A 16918-nucleotide genomic window follows, 5' to 3' on the forward strand; every position below is an offset into this window, starting at 1 on the left:
GTTGAAGAAAAAAATTATTGAAAATATTAATATTTTTTTAATATTTTTAATAGAGTACTATTTAAAATATTATTTTTTTATTAAAATAATAATATTTTAAGTATTGCATGAAATTAATATTTTTGATAAAAAATATCATTTTAAATAATATTTTATTCAAAATATTAATATTTTTAATAACTTATTTTTTTTAATTTTATATTAAATTGTATTTCATTATACATCCTCTCTATGAACGTCTGAGGAGCATACACTTTAATTTCGCCTTCAAATTTGTTTTGTCCTCTTATGCATCACAAAGGGATTGTCTCAGGAAAGGCGGGTTAATATACGGCTAATATACGGTGTTACCGGATTATTAAAAGATATTTAACAAATTCGGTTTAGCGCTACCGGAAATGTTGACTAATAATAATGTAGTAGGTCTAAGTCATGAAGAAATATTAAAAAATTGTGCAACCAGCAAACTTAACTTGTCGGTTCGTGTCGATCCAAATTAAAAATGTGTCGATCCAAAACGATATAACAGGTAAAACTATGACAAAACCAGTATTGAAATGATAAAACTGGTAAAGCGCTATCGGATACATTTAAAGTGTCGGTACTTTAATATAAGGATCCACACTTCGTGAATTTAAAAGAGAAGCAGTTTTAAATCCTATAAAGTGTCGATACTTTTAAAAAATGTATCGATCCAAAATGATATACCAGGTAAAAATATGATAAAACCGGTAAAACGTTACCGGATATATTGAAAGTGTCGATACTTTATATAAGGATTGACACTTTGTGAATTTAAAAGAGAAGCAGTTTTAGCGCCTATAATGTGTCGATATTTTAAAAAAATATATCGATCCACAACGATATAACAGGTAAAAATATGATAAAACCGGTATCAAAATGATAAAACCGGTAAAACGATACTGGATATATTGAAAGTGTCGATACTTTCGTAAGTACGTGTAATAAATTATCGACACTTTCAAAGAAATAGGTAATTATCCTTTCGAAAGTATCGACACCTGACATAAAAGTATCGACACTTTTGTATTTGTATCGATTAAATATAAATAACATATCCGATGAAAATATAAAGGCCATATTTAAATATCCTCTGAAAATCGATAGAACGGACTAGTTTTTGAAATCGAAGCGTAATTGTTGCTGCATTTCAGAAGGCGTTTCTAAAGCGAAGTTTGTTTGTTGTTGATGCAGTCGAATCGAAAAGTATGTTGTCGAAACCCTAGTTTTTTATTATTACAGTAATCGCGAATAGGGTTTTAATGTGTTGTTTGGGGTTTTGGAGTAAAGAAGCATTTGGACCGATTGCAGGTAGAAAGTGATATTGAAGGTAAAATATAAATGTCGATACTTTTATTAAATATTATAGGTAGAAAATGATATTATAGGTTGTATAAATGTGCTGACACATTTTGGTGTGGCCATTCAAATTCTATTGAAGAAAACCGTTTTACCACAATAGTAGTTATCTATATTTGTATATTGAATAAACTCTATGTAACAAAATAATTTGATTTGCGTAAACTGATATATGAGGAAAAATGGAGTCAATGGGTTGAAAATTGTTGGTGGCGTAGATGACTTTGAAATTGAGGCCGAGACTCGAAAGCAACCAAAGGGTGGATATATGTACTTCTAGTAAGTATCAATGTCTTTTTGTTATTATTGTTGAAATGGTAATTGGATTAAAGTATCGATAAACTTTAAATTGATTACAAATTTTAAATGTTGACAGTATGGCCGAATGCAAAAGGATGAAGGAAGATGGCACACAGAGCGGTTCGGTATGTAAAATGAAATTGACATTGAGTAGTATTTAGTGTTAATGTATTGATTAAGAAACGTTTATGTTTAATATTAGGTGACAAAAGATGTGAGGTCCAAATGGAATTCAATGAGTGATGCTGAAAAGGAACCTTACATCACACAGTCAAGGAATGATAGTAAAGAATACAAAGAACGGAGGAAAGCACATGAAAATAAGGTATTCATTAAACTTGTAAATACGTTGATACAAAATATATAAGAACTATAACATTATATATTGTTAAAAAATGTAGGAAGTGTCGACAAGATGCAGCATTAAAAGGGTGAATTCATTAATTAAACACCTTAAGGAGAAGGGTCAGTTGAATGTGCTGGGAGAAATAGGTTTTGGATCGTTGGTAGGAGTAAGGGATCGACATATTCGGAGGGAATTGTGTCGATCCTTGATGGCGCAATTTGATGTCAGACAATGTATTGCTAAGTATGGTGATTTTTCATTTCCTCTCGGGATCCCATGTGCTGCAGCCGTATTGGGGGTAGAAAATGAAGCAAAAGTGTTGTAGAAGTCTGTAAGAGTAAGGACTGGAAAGCACTTGCCTCCAAATATGGTTTGAAGCAGAAGGTGACATATGCTGAAATTGAAGAGGAAATAAAAAGTGGATCTTACGTTGGGGATGAGCTGAAGGCCAAAGTTCTATTATACATTGTCGGTATCTTTCTTTGTCCAACGGGTAATACGTCAACGAACAAGGAACATATGAAGCTCATTTGTGATGAAGGCTTGAAGGGTGAATTCAATTGGGCTGAATATATCCATTCGAGATTGATTGAATCAATAATCACCTTTAAAAAGGGCAGCCAGAGATACCTCAAAGGGTGCATAGCAATCTTAGAGGTAAATGAGTTGAAGAACTTTTTTGTGTTTTTATATAAAAATATAAATTTTATTATAAATGCAGGTTGCACTGTTCGATTTTTGGTCGGGCTGTGAGGCAGTGCCGGCTTATGAAAGAACCGGAGTGGCACGCATCCGTGCATGGGGGAAGGAAGAGGTGGTTAGAGTGATGGTGAAGTTGAAGTTGGATAGAGCGAAGAAGCAAGAAAGGGTAATAAATGTAATTAAATAATATTAAGAATATAATCAATGTCTTAATATTGTAATTTAATTTTGAAGGTTATTGGCAAGGATGTAGAGGAGGCAGTGGAGGCAGAGGAGAAGAAAGGAGAGATGGTTGTATTGGGGGATGATGATGAGTGGGACGACAGTGAGGGAAAACATAGTAACTTCGACATTTTGATGTCTGAATTGCCTGATATCAAAAAAATCCAATTTGATATCATGCAAAGACAATCAAGAGTCGAAGAGAAACTTGATAGAGTCGAAGAGAAACTTGATAGAGTCGAAGAGAAACTTGAGAGAGTCGAAGATACACTTGAGAGGCATAAGGGGGTAGTGGAAGGAAAAATAGATGGAGTGGTGAAAGAAGTAGAGGTGTTGAGGGGTGAAGTGGTGAAAGAAGTTGGGGTGTTAAGGGGTGATATTAAGATGGTGACGGGTGAAAAATTTGAGGGAGTGGTGAAGGAGGTTGTGGAATTGAGGAGTGAACTTACGGGGGTGAAGGGGGTGGTTGATAAATACTTGGATGAAGGAGATCAATTGAAGGGTGAAATAAAAGAGATAAAAGAGCTATGTAGAAAAAAAATACGATGAACTGAAAAAATATGAAGAAGAAAAGAGGGAGGAGGAAGAAGAAGAGATGGAAGAAATGAGGAGGAAGGAAGTCGATGTCATTTATACACCGGAGAGTGTTATAGCAGCAGATTTGGATTCGGAATGTCCTGCACCCCAGAAGAAGAAGCAGAAGGTAAGTTGTTGATTTTTATTATGTTGTTGTGACAAAATTTTGTATGCAAAATTGTAGGTTGAAAAAACGGATATTCCAAGCGGAATTGATGACATCGAAGCTGCAATTTGTGATTATTTATGGAATAGTGATTTAGAATCGGAGTAAGTGAAATATATTGCTTTGTGAGTTATATTTAAATATTTCATGACAACATATTAATCCTAATGATTCATACAGATATTATGTAATCTCAATGGGAAATCAATTCGCTAGTGTATACGACGTTGCAAAAGTTGAAGCCTACGAAATGGGTTGGCGGTGTGGTAAGTAGAAAGTAGAAAATGTTAAAACTTATTGAATATGTTCTGATTGTGTAATTAATTTTGTTAGGTTATTGATTTGTTTGCCTGGACAGTATGCTACGATTCTCAGAAGTCACTCCGGAGGATTGGCTACCTTCCATACCACTTAGCGATGAGTTAAATTAATAAATGGAGATAAGTAGTGTTATAGATGGTAAATTAATAATGTTTGTTGCGTAATTGCAGCAGCAGGCGTTGGATGCCAACAGCAAAGAAAGTGTTGAGAGTATTGCTACCTTCTGGGGTCCCATACTGAATAACTATGTGAAATTCACCGACTGTGAGAAGGTAAGACACCATACCAATTGCAAATGATGTTTTTGGATATAGAATGTTGAATTTTGTCAAATTGGGTGTGAAATTTGTTGCAGATCATGATCACAATAAACTACCATAATTCACATTGGTATCTGTTGGTGTTAGATATGGTAGATCGTGTTGCAACAATATATGATAGTATGTTTACAACTGAAGCAGCTAAACAGAGAGTGAAGGATGCTAAGAGATTGGTATGTATGTATGTATGTATGAAAGGACATTATGTAAATTATAATGCATAATTTTTTTGGATCATAACTTCTTCTATTTTAATGCAGATTAAAATATTAGATTTTTATAATAAGAAACGCATTTGGGTTGAATCCTGTGGATCTCTAGGAAAGTATCCCTTGAAAAATTTCAAATTTGTGGAGCATAAGAAGAATAAGCAATTGAATGGGTATGAGATGTTATCACAAATAGAAAGCTTAATTTATGCAGTATTCATCATAATTGACATGTGTGGTTTTCAAATTTTGTAACAGACATGATTGCGGCATGTATGTGATGATGTGGATGGAATCGATCAGTTCTACAGGGGAAACTGGTGATTTTGTAAGTTGAAAGAAAAATTCGTTTGTGGTAAAATTGTTAAAAGTTGTAGATTGAATGCTGTAGTTTACAATACTTAACGTTCTGACAATTTGAATATAGGTTGTTGGAGAGTGGGATCGATCGCGAATATTAAACGATCTCGTAAGCCACAATCAAAATCAACGAAGACATGAGATAACAAAAGCTGCCATGATACATAAGAATAACAAAAGGATACAATGATGTAAATGTAGGGTTAATTTTGTATAAGATTTATAATTTTGTATACGATTTATAATTTTGTATGTGAATATAATTATGAATGAGATGAGAAAAGTTAGCAGTATGTTGTTGTACATGTTTCTTATACACATTAAGGGTCATGTTGATACTTTAAAGTAAAAGGCAAATTTACAATATGGCAAACAGGGTGCAACCATAAAGTGTCGATCCCAAAAACATCGAAACCCAAAAGTATAATGTAATAGGTAATTTTTCAATCTAATCGATACAAGTATACCAGTTTTATGAGAGAATAGGTATAAATAATGTATCGACACTTTTGTAGTTTGTGTTGATATTTCTGGTCCAGAATGAATGGCAAACATGCTGCAACCATAAATTGTCGATCCATATATAAAAAGTGTCGATCCTATAAACATCGAAAACCAAAAGTATAATGTAATATGTAATTTTTCAATCTAACCGGTACAAGTATACCGGTTTTATGAGAGAATAGGTCTAAATAATGTGTCGACACTTTTGTAGTTTGTGTCTATATTTTTTGTCCAGAATGAATGGAAAACAGGGTGCAACCATAAAGTGCCGATCCATATATAAAAAGTGTCGATCCCATAAACATCGAAACCCAAAAGTATAATGTAATATGTAATTTTTCAATCTAACCGGTACAAGTATACCGATTTTATGAGAGAATAGGTCTAAATAATGTGTCGACACTTTTTTTAGTTTGTGTCGATATTTTTGGTCCAGAATGAATGGCAAACAGGGTGCAATAATAAAGTGTCGATCCATGTATAAAAAGTGTCGATCCCATAGACATTGAAACCCATAAGTATAATGTAATAGGTAATTTTTCAATCTAACCGGTACAAGTATACCGGTTTTATGAGAGAATTGATATATAATATGTATCGACACTGTTTAATGTTTTGTCGATACTAATTTAAATATCAAGTGTTTTTCCACCGTTCACTATATATAGTACTCTAAATCGAAAAACCCTAAACATAAAGACAAACAGGCAGAAGATAACTCTTCCTCTCCAAAGAATACTAGCGTTATCATAACAGTGACGATCAGATATTCAGGTAAATTTATCGATATTTTATGGGTTTGATTGATTTCTATATTGGAGTTTTTTTCCTGAATGTGTTTGTGTTCCATTGTAATAGCATCCAACCAAAATGGCTCCAAAACGTCAGCTTCAGAAGCGCGGTCTTTCTCAAAGCTCTTCTCAACCCAGTTCTTCTCAACCACAACCTCCTTCTGTAACAAATGATTCTTCTGAGGAAATCAGGTCCTTCGAAACTCTGAACTTTAGATCCGATATGGAGAAACAAAGATGGCAGACGAGTTTTAAAGTAAGGAAGATTCGTCCCGAACGTGTCATTGACCTGGGTTTCTTGTTTGATGATAAATATGCATTTAATTTTAAATCCACATTTACATCTTGGGGTTGGCTTAAATTCCTTGGTATAGAACCAAGATATTATCCCAACCTAGTTAGAGTCTTCTACAACAATGCTTCCTTACAGCACAAGCCTAATAAGACTAATATAATAGGAATTAATACACATGTCATGGGGAAGGATATATATATATATCTCCGGAAACTATTGCGGAGGGTTTATGTGTAGCGAATAAAGGGGATTTAGATGAAAATGGTGTAGATTGGTCTACAATTAAACGGGTTGCTAGAAATAGCCCAATTCACCTCGATGTAGAGTCGAGAGTGTTTCATAAAATGCTCACATGGTATATCCGACCTAATGGGGGAAAACATTCAACGCTTCGAGACAGCGATTATTGGTGGATAGCAAAGTATAAATCCAAATCCAAAACGGCTCCAAACATTGCAAAACTCATATTTAATACAATTGTATATATGGTCACAAAGGGAGAAACAATTTCAACTACACTACCATATGGATGTGTCATCACCCATCTGTTGAAGAAGAAGGAAGTTGATTTTTCGTATGACGCCCCTGTTCGATTAACCCGCAAGATTGACATGGTATTTATTAAAAAAGCGGGATATGATTTTGTTGAAAAACTCGGTTGGAAGCGTGTCAAGGAGGTCGGATTAGATCAAGAGAGGGAGGAAATGGACCCCGTTGGCCATGAAGAAGAGCAACCAAGTGGAGACGCAATGATGGAAGAAGCTCCAGTTGCAGAAGATGTCACAATTAAGACCGTGATGGAATACATGGTCAATTTTATGAGTGGAATGTGATCCGATATTTCATTATTGCAATATGAAGTCTCCATGTTGCGTGACGAATTACGTCAACGACATCAAACGAGTTAGGTAATTCATTATTTATGTTTCTAAACATTTACACGTTCTGAACTGTATTTTATTTTCTTTTAAAAGATGTGGACAACCAAGCGGTCAATGAAGATGAAGCTGACGATGAAGCTGACGATGATGACGACGATGAAGCTGACGATGAAGATGACGATGAAGATGATGACGATAATGATGATGATGATCCAAACAAGTATATTGTGTCTGCAACGCCGCCTTCAAGAAAACTTTTAATTTTTGATCTCAATGGTGTCCTTGCCTACATCCCAAGACTGGCTGCAGGTTTTAATTCTATTCTTTTGTATCCATTATTTTAACATATAAGCGTAGAACTTTAATCTCATTTTCTTCATGTTGTAGATGTTGTCCTCAGAATAGGATTATTTGAATTAATGCAATTTTGTGTCGACAATTTTGTTGTTGCCCTTTGGTCTTCAAAGATGAGGTTAGAACATGTTTGGAGCAATTGAATTACTGTAGTCAAAATCGTTAATATACATTTGAATGTTAACATTCAAACTTGATTACAATCTCAGGCATAACGTCGACCGTGTACTTGAGAAACTACCTTTATTTTCTGAGCATTTTCTATTCGTGTGGGTAAGATGAATGTCATTACAGTTTGCTGACTTTTCGTTATCTATGATTCCTACATATTTATGTTCGATTGTTTGTGAACAGGATCAAGAAAAATGCAAAACATACGATATTGTTACCTACTGTAAAGATCTCAATGATGTTTGGAACGCGTGTCCAGATTTTAACGAGCTAAATACACTTTTGGTCGATGATTCAGCGGAAAAATGATTTATAATCCGGTAAGTTGCATTTATGCAATATGTTTTTCCAGTTGAACAGGTGTTCAGACATTGATTATTTTAACAACTTATGTGTTTATATAGAAATACAATTACATATGTCCACATACCTTTGACGCTGCTTCCCATTCGAACGACAATGCTCTAGGTATGACACAAATTTATTCATGCTTATGCGAATTTAGTTTATTGTTAGTAAAATTGCACCTCATTAGTTTGATAATTGAAATTATTTATGTATGTCCTCAGAAAAAGGCGGAAACATACGAGAGTATTTGGAAAATTTGTTGAAGGCCTCTAATGTTCCGGACTTCGTTAGAAATAATCCTTTTTCATCGGATTAATTTCGTTTGTGGGTACATTATTTGAACATTCTTGTGTATGTATATTTTGGTGTGATTATATTGTGTGTATATTTTCATTAATTATTCCATATTTACTTCTCTGTATACATATACATTTGAGGATTGTTGAAATATCAATACTAGTTATTAATGTATTTTACATCTGCTTGCAAATGTATCGAAACACATTACTATATCATTGTTTTCCATGATATCCACAACAAAGTTTTCACACTTTTTAATATTGTGTCTGTACTTTATGTCCAGAATGGAAGAAAAATGTATCGATACCATTTCAAAAAGTGTCGATTGAAAAAACATCGGAACCCAGAATTATAATATAATAGATAATTTTGTAATATAACCGGTATAAATATACCGGTTTTATGAGCGAATAGGTCTACAACCTATATCGACACTTTTTAATATTGTGTCGGTACTTTATGTCCAGATTAGAAGAAAAATGTGTAGATACCTTGTCAAAAAGTGTCGATTGAAAAAACATCGGAACCCATAATTATAATGTAATAGATAATTTTGTAATATAACCGGTATAAATATACCGGTTTTATGAGCGAATAGGTCTACAACCTATATCGTCACTTTTTAATATTGTGTCGGTACTTTATGTCCAGATTGGAAGAAAAATGTGTCGATACCTTGTCAAAAAGTGTCGATTGAAAAAACATCGGAACCCAGAATTATAATGTAATAGATAATTTTGTAATATAACCGGTATAAATATACCGGTTTTATGAGCGAATAGGTCTACAACCTATATCGACACTTTTTAATATTGTGTCGGTACTTTATGTCCAGATTGAAAGAAAAATGTGTCGATACCTTGTCAAAAAGTGTCGATTGAAAAACCATCGGAACCCAGAATTATAATGTAATAGATAATTTTGTAATATAACCGGTATAAATATACCAGTTTTATGAGAGAATAGATCTACAACCTATATCGACACTTTTTAATATTGTGTCGGTACTTTATGTCCAGATTGGAAGAAAAATGTGTCGATACCTTGTCAAAAAGTGTCGACATTTACACATCGGAACCCAGAATTATAATGTAATAGATAATTTTGTAATATAACCGGTATAAATATACCGGTTTTATGAGCGAATAGGTCTACAACCTATATCGACACTTTTTAATATTGTGTCGGTACTTTATGTCCAGATTGGAAGAAAAATGTGTCGATACCTTGTCAAAAAATGTCGACATTTATACATCGGAACCCAGAATTATAATGTAATAGATAATTTTGTAATATAACCGGTATAAATATATCGATTTTATGAGCGAATAGGTCTATAACCTATATCGACACTTTTTAATATTGTGTCGGTACTTTATATCCAGATTGGAAGAAAAATGTGTCGATACCTTGTCAAAAAGTGTCGACATTTACACATCGGAACCCATAATTATAATGTAATAGATAATTTTGTAATATAACCGGTATAAATATACCAGTTTTATGAGCGAATAGGTCTACAACCTATATCGACACTTTTTAATATTGTGTCGGTACTTTATGTCCAGATTGGAAGAAAAATGTGTCGATACCTTTTCAAAAAGTGTCGATTGAAAAAACATCGGAACCCAGAATTATAATGTAATAGATAATTTTGTAATATAATAGGTATAAATATACCGATTTTATAAGCGAATAGGTCTACAACCTATATTGACACTTTTTAATATTGTGTCGGTAATTTTAAGTAACGCGGTTTTTCTTCCTTCATTCAAAATATTTATATGTACATACAATAGGAGTCATGTTGATACTTACGATATATGGAGATCGTTGTCATTCCATTTCGTCTTCGAAAAAATCAGTTGATGTAGGTTGTGTGCTTGTACTCAAACTGAGCTTGACTTGAGGACATGTTAGTTTGTTATATCCCTCACCTTTGCAGTACCCACATGCCTAATTTTCTTCTCGACCTTGTTCTTCGGCACTTCTTTTCGCTTGCGTTGTTTTCGTTGAGGGTCATGAACATTGTTTACTACAATGCTCTGGTTGACTGAATCATTCAAACCAAACGAGTTTTCTAATTCTTCTATTAGTTTTTTCATCTCATCTCTTGCGGTTTTGAAAGACTCATCTGTCTTTGATGCAATGTAGCATAACCTACTTGACGTTGAACGTAGAGCAGCGAACCTTGCCATTTGCATCACTTCTGGAGACACATTCAAATCAACATAATTGGGTGCAGAAGCCTTCGCATCATTAGTCCACCTACTTTGAATCAAAGTCCCGGGAAAATATGTGTAGTCCAAGTGCTTCAAAATGTGAAGTTGATGGCGACACAGAAGTCCAACGGTCTCGAATTTTTTGCAGGAGCAAATTAGAGTTTTTGTACGAGAATCAAAACTAATTTCAAATTTCCTATTTTTTTCTGCGTACTTTGACAAAATATAATGTTGACATTCATCTGATAAGGACTTAATCTCTGCCTCAATCCGGTACAATATCTCCCGTATAAGTTCATCTTGGAACACACGAAAAGATTCGCGGGTAAAAATCGCAGCGGCATGGCTTTCAAGGTCGACCAGTTTTGTGATCTGGAAGGGCTTCGTATGGGAACTTAAGTAATCCGCTTTCAACTCGTTCATACGCATTCTACTAATTCCATCTTCAATTGCACGAACAACATCTAAATATGTCTTCTTGTGTTTCAGTGCAATAGCTAGTGAAGCATTCATAGACTCGCACCTTTGTGTTGAGCGAATATTGGCAAAGAAATGACCGGTTAGATATGCTTGTGCCCATAAGTGTCATGTATTTCCCTTCTCAATCACCCATGGATGTTTTTGGACGTTGAATTCTGAAACAACCGAACGCCATTGAATATCAAATTCCTTGGTTGTCCACCAGGAAGCCATGCATTTTGAGAATGCTACTGTAAACTTTGGGTCACCAATGTTAGCTTGTGCATTGCGAGAAAGATGCCAAGAACATAATATGTGCTTAGCATAAGGGATAACAGATTTGATAGCCCTCTGCATTGCCCTATCCCCATCGGTGACAACTGAAATAGGTGATTTATTCATCATGGCTTCTAAAAAATTCTGTAGCACCCACTCGAAAGATTGAGACATCTCGTCAACGATTATGGCAGTGGCAAACACAATTGTGTTATGGTGATGATTGACACCAACAATAGGCATAATTGGTCGACCATACAAATTATCTTTGTACGTTGTGTCGAACGCAATTACATCACCGAAGCATGTGTAATCCGATCTCGATGTAGAATCCGACCAAATAAGATTATATAATGCGCCCGATTCGTCTACCGAGTATGTCATAAAAAACCCGGGATCATCATGTTTCTTATAATCAAAGTAGGCAATAAGCGCATTCACATCCCCATCGACGATTTCCTTTGCTTTACCTATTTGAAGTGCATTGTAGAGGTCTTTATGTGTAAATCCAACATTATGATAGCCCCCTGCCTGCTGCGTTAAATAGTTCATTACTTGTGACGTGCCAACACCGAACTCTTTCAATGTTGTTGCCTCATCGATATCAGCCTTACTTACAGCTCTATTAGAACGCATAAATGGTGTCATAGCAGGTGTGCACAATGCATGATTATGTTTCTGATCAGACTTACTTATAACCCACTGATTGTTTGTATTTGTTGCTGTAACTACGACTCTAGCCTTACATCCTGTTCTTGTGACTGGCGTATGAGCACGTTGACGATCAACAGTATTGACTTTTGATACTCGAAACCCTTCTTTGGAACAACAAAATTCTTGTGTCTTCACATTTACTTCCACGTCAAGCCGTGTTGTTCCCTTACGTGCACTAAACCCATGTTCCCGTGCGAATCCCTTGTAAAAGTACCAAGCTTGATCACGTGAACAGAAGAGCTGACCAACCAATCTGTCAGATTCATCAACATTATGTACTTCATGGCATTCCTCGGTTGGCTTAACATTGTCTACATCAGTATTATACATGGCAAAAATTTTGTTGTGCAAGTTCAGTGGTCCAGGAGTTGATGGAGATGTAAGACAAATGTTCATTTTGAACCTGTTTCAGTAGTGGTAGTTAAAGGGTGGGTACAACATTAAATTCGCAGTACATATTTAGGTATGTACAATAACTACAAGTATATATTATGATTAAATTTAGGTATGTACAATAACTACATATTTAGGTATGTACATATTTTGAGTGAGTTTTAAGATATTAATTTAGTAATTATAGGCGTCTAATGATTTATTTTTTACGTTACGGTATATATTATTATTAAATTAAAAACAATAAACATATATATTACATATTTATTATTATCTTTGGTTAATATTGTTAAATTTAAATACTAAATAATATTTTATAAAATATTAAAACAATCAAATAATTTTTTGTGTAAATGAAATTATTAAATTAATATTGTAGGTGGAAAACATGAAACACTATTAAAAAAATTGAAACATAAATTACACAACTTTAAAAAAAGTATCGATTATTTTTATAAAAAGTATGGACACTTTCAATATAATAGGTAAAAATATGATGTAATAAGTAGCGCTTATATAATGTAATAGGTAGCGTTTATATAATGTAATAGGTAGTGCTTATATTGTAAAGTATCTATCATTTTTATAAAAGTGTCCATACTTTTTTCACTGTGGAAAACATTAATTTAAGGTTATCTTTTGAGTGAGTTTTAATATATTAATTTAGTAATTATAGGCGTCTAATGATTTATTTTTTACGTTACGTATATATTATTATTAAATTAAAAACAATAAACATATATATTACATATTTATTATTATCTTTGGTTAATATTGTTAAATTTAAATTCTAAATATTATTTTATAAAATATCAAAACAATTAAATAATTTTTTGTGCAAATGAAATTATTAAATTAATATTGTAGGTGGAAAACATGAAACACTATTAAAAAAAATTGAAACATAAATTACATAACTTTAAAAAAAGTATCGATCCTTTTTATAAAAAGTATGAACACTTTCAATATAATAGGTAAAAATATGATGTAATAGGTAGCGCTTATATAATGTAATAGGTAGCGTTTATATAATGTAATAGGTAGTGCTTATATTATAAAGTATCTATCCTTTTTATAAAATTGTCCATACTTTTTTCACTGTGGAAAATATTAATTTAAGGTTATCTTTTGAGTGAGTTTTAAGATATTAATTTAGTAATTATAGGCGTCTAATTATTTATTTTTTACGTTACGATATATATTATTATTAAATTAAAAACAATAAACATATATATTACATATTTATTATTATCTTTGGTTAATATTGTTAAATTTAAATTCTAAATATTATTTTATAAAATATCAAAACAATCAAATAATTTTTTGTGTAAATGAAATTATTAAATTAATATTATAGGTAGAAAACATGAAACACTATTAAAAAAATTGAAACATAAATTACATAACTTTAAAAAAAGTATCGATCCTTTTTATAAAAAGTATGGACACTTTCAATATAATAGGTAAAAATATGATGTAATAGGTAGCACTTATATAATGTAATAGGTAACGTTTATATAATGTAATAGGTAGTGCTTATATTGTAAAGTATCTATCCTTTTTATAAAAGTGTCCATACTTATTTCACTGTGGAAAACATTAATTTAAGGTTATCTTTTGAGTGAGTTTTAAGATATCAATTTAGTAATTATATGTATCTAATGATTTATTTTTTATGTTACGATATATATTATCATTAAATTAAAAATAATAAACATATATATTACATATTTATTATTATATTTGGTTAATATTGTTAAATTTAAAATTTAAATATTATTTTATAAAATATCAAAACAATCAAATAATTTTTTGTGCAAATGAAATTATAAATTAATATTGTAGGTAGAAAACATGAAACACTATTAAAAAATTGAAACATAAATTACATAACTTTAAAAAAATATCGATATTTTTTATAAAAAAATATAGACACTTTCAACATATTATAATGTAATAGGTAAATTTGTAATGCTATCGGTATAAATATACCGATTTACTTATAAAATAAGTCAATATAAGCGCTACCTATTATATTATATAAGCGCTACCTAGTATGTTATTGTACTTTATAATATTTTCAGTTAAATAATATAACATAACCGGTCTAAATTTTAACCGATCACTTATTTAACGATTACACCGTATATTAACCGTTTTTTAAGCGCCGCACCGCAGAACTACACTTGTCAAATTGAATCCACTTTCTTTACTTTTATTTTTCCTACTTCCACAACTTTCTTTTTACTTTTTATATTATTATATGTAGAAATATTTTAACAAGACAGTCCCATAATTGTTTAGTTTTTAGATTTTCACTGGTTTTCACTTAATCGCCTGAATAATGAGGAAGACGTGACGTTTGTATTTATCTTTATATTGTTTTTAAAATCATGTACCGATAGCTCACTAATCCCCCTCCTTTATGATGCTATTTTTTATTTGAATATTTTATCATAATCTTATGATTTTTTTATAACTATTTTTTCGATTTATTAATCGATTAATTTAGATTAGTATTATAAAGGTAATGATATTCTTTCAACCTAATTTATTCTATTCACAAACATCAAGATTTGAATTCTTATATTTTTTAAGAAATCTGTAATCTCATCCCACTAAACCAACTGATTGTGAACACAATCTTACAATAATTTCTATTTTATTTTATGTCTAAATAAATTAATGCACACCTTATATCTTAAAATTTATAAGTTCATATACTAATTTCACCCATTGCTTTTCAATCTTTAACCTCGACTTGACCAAATACTGTTATTTCGTCCTATCACCATCCGTACCATGCAATTAGTGTAACTGATTTGATTTAACCTTAAAATAAATTAAAGATTATCATAATGCATATAATAATTTCATTTGGAAGACAAAAGTTCCCACCTCGTTAAGGCATATGTCAATGCGCATGCATTTCACATTTTATGGGTAATTTTTAACTTTTACTGCAAGTGAAAACAAAGCAAAAATTCCATGTAAATTAAAATGTTACTTTTTTCTTTTAGCTATAGGTAACTTACATCATTAGTCCTTGAAATTTTGATGTTACCTCATTTTAGTCACTTAGCCATAAAAATTAATTTTGTCACTAAACTTTGCGAATTAGTTTTTTTTTTCTAAATAGTTATTTCATTAACGATTTGAAAAAGTGGTCATTACCTTTTATGTTTTCAATAGAAAATTGTCAAATCTTTTCCCCAGCACTGCTCCTCCTGCTTTTGTAGAGATAGTTGTTAACTGTGACGAGTTGTGTGTTATGCGTTCATGGAGGGTGAGTTTTGCTCACAGAGAGAGGAACCTTGAAGAACACGAGCTAGCACAAGAGGGGATCCGGAGATCCCACACGTTTTTATGGGTGAAGGCAAGCGAGTAAGAGCGGAGGTGCTGTTGTTTTCTTTGTTTTAATTGCAGTGACGGTTGCTTTTGTTTTTGGTTAAAATGGTCAGCTTAGCCATGGGAGATGATATGCGTGGTTTTGTTCGTCTGTTTTATGCTTCCCAGTCTGTCTCGTGTGTTGCTTTCCATGGTAGCGGGAAAGAAAGTTGCAGCAGTTTCTGGTGTGAAGTTGTTGCTCCTGTGATTCTGGTTTCTGCAGCAATGGGGTTTTAGTTGGACAAGGCTGGATCAAATCTTGTAGTGACCAGAGATTGATTCACATGCTGGCTGTATTTGGACTTGGATGGTATTTTTAGCATCTGCACACTGCACTCTTTTTCTTTCGATTAAGATTAAAGAGATTTTTTTAAAGTAAGCATGTACCCTTGTGTCTCTTCTCGATAATAAAGTTTAGTTTCTTTTCAAAAAAAAAATGTCAACTCTTTTGGTTGCAACCATTTATTAATCATTGTGTCATTGTTGGTTTACATTAGTAGAAATATCAATATCAAAATCCATATAAAGTTTTAACCTTTATTGCTATACTCTCATTCGATAATTGTTTGATAAGATTTTATGATATGATAATCATCTTCTTAGAAGAATCCTTCTTTCTATTCAGATTTTTAAATGAAAATTCCAAATTCCTCAAATTTTAGAAAGCACGAAACCACCATAAATGGTGGATTTTTTTAGTTTAATTTCATATGTTTTAAATAAGTTTTTTAGAAAATGTAAATCTATAGAGTGCTAGAGGACAATGAGACGATTTTATTAGTGTCTAGGATGATCATAAAAAATACTAAAGAGCTAGAGTTTTTTACAACGACTGAAAATAAGAAAAGCTCCCAAATATTGATGAAAAAGATGATGTAGAAAAATACTAGGTTAGCACACAAAAAATATATATACATTTTA

Source organism: Hibiscus syriacus, unplaced genomic scaffold, assembly GCF_006381635.1.
Source record: "Hibiscus syriacus cultivar Baekdansim isolate YM2019G1 unplaced genomic scaffold, ASM638163v2 tig00110254_pilon, whole genome shotgun sequence".
Lineage (NCBI taxonomy): Eukaryota > Viridiplantae > Streptophyta > Magnoliopsida > Malvales > Malvaceae > Hibiscus > Hibiscus syriacus.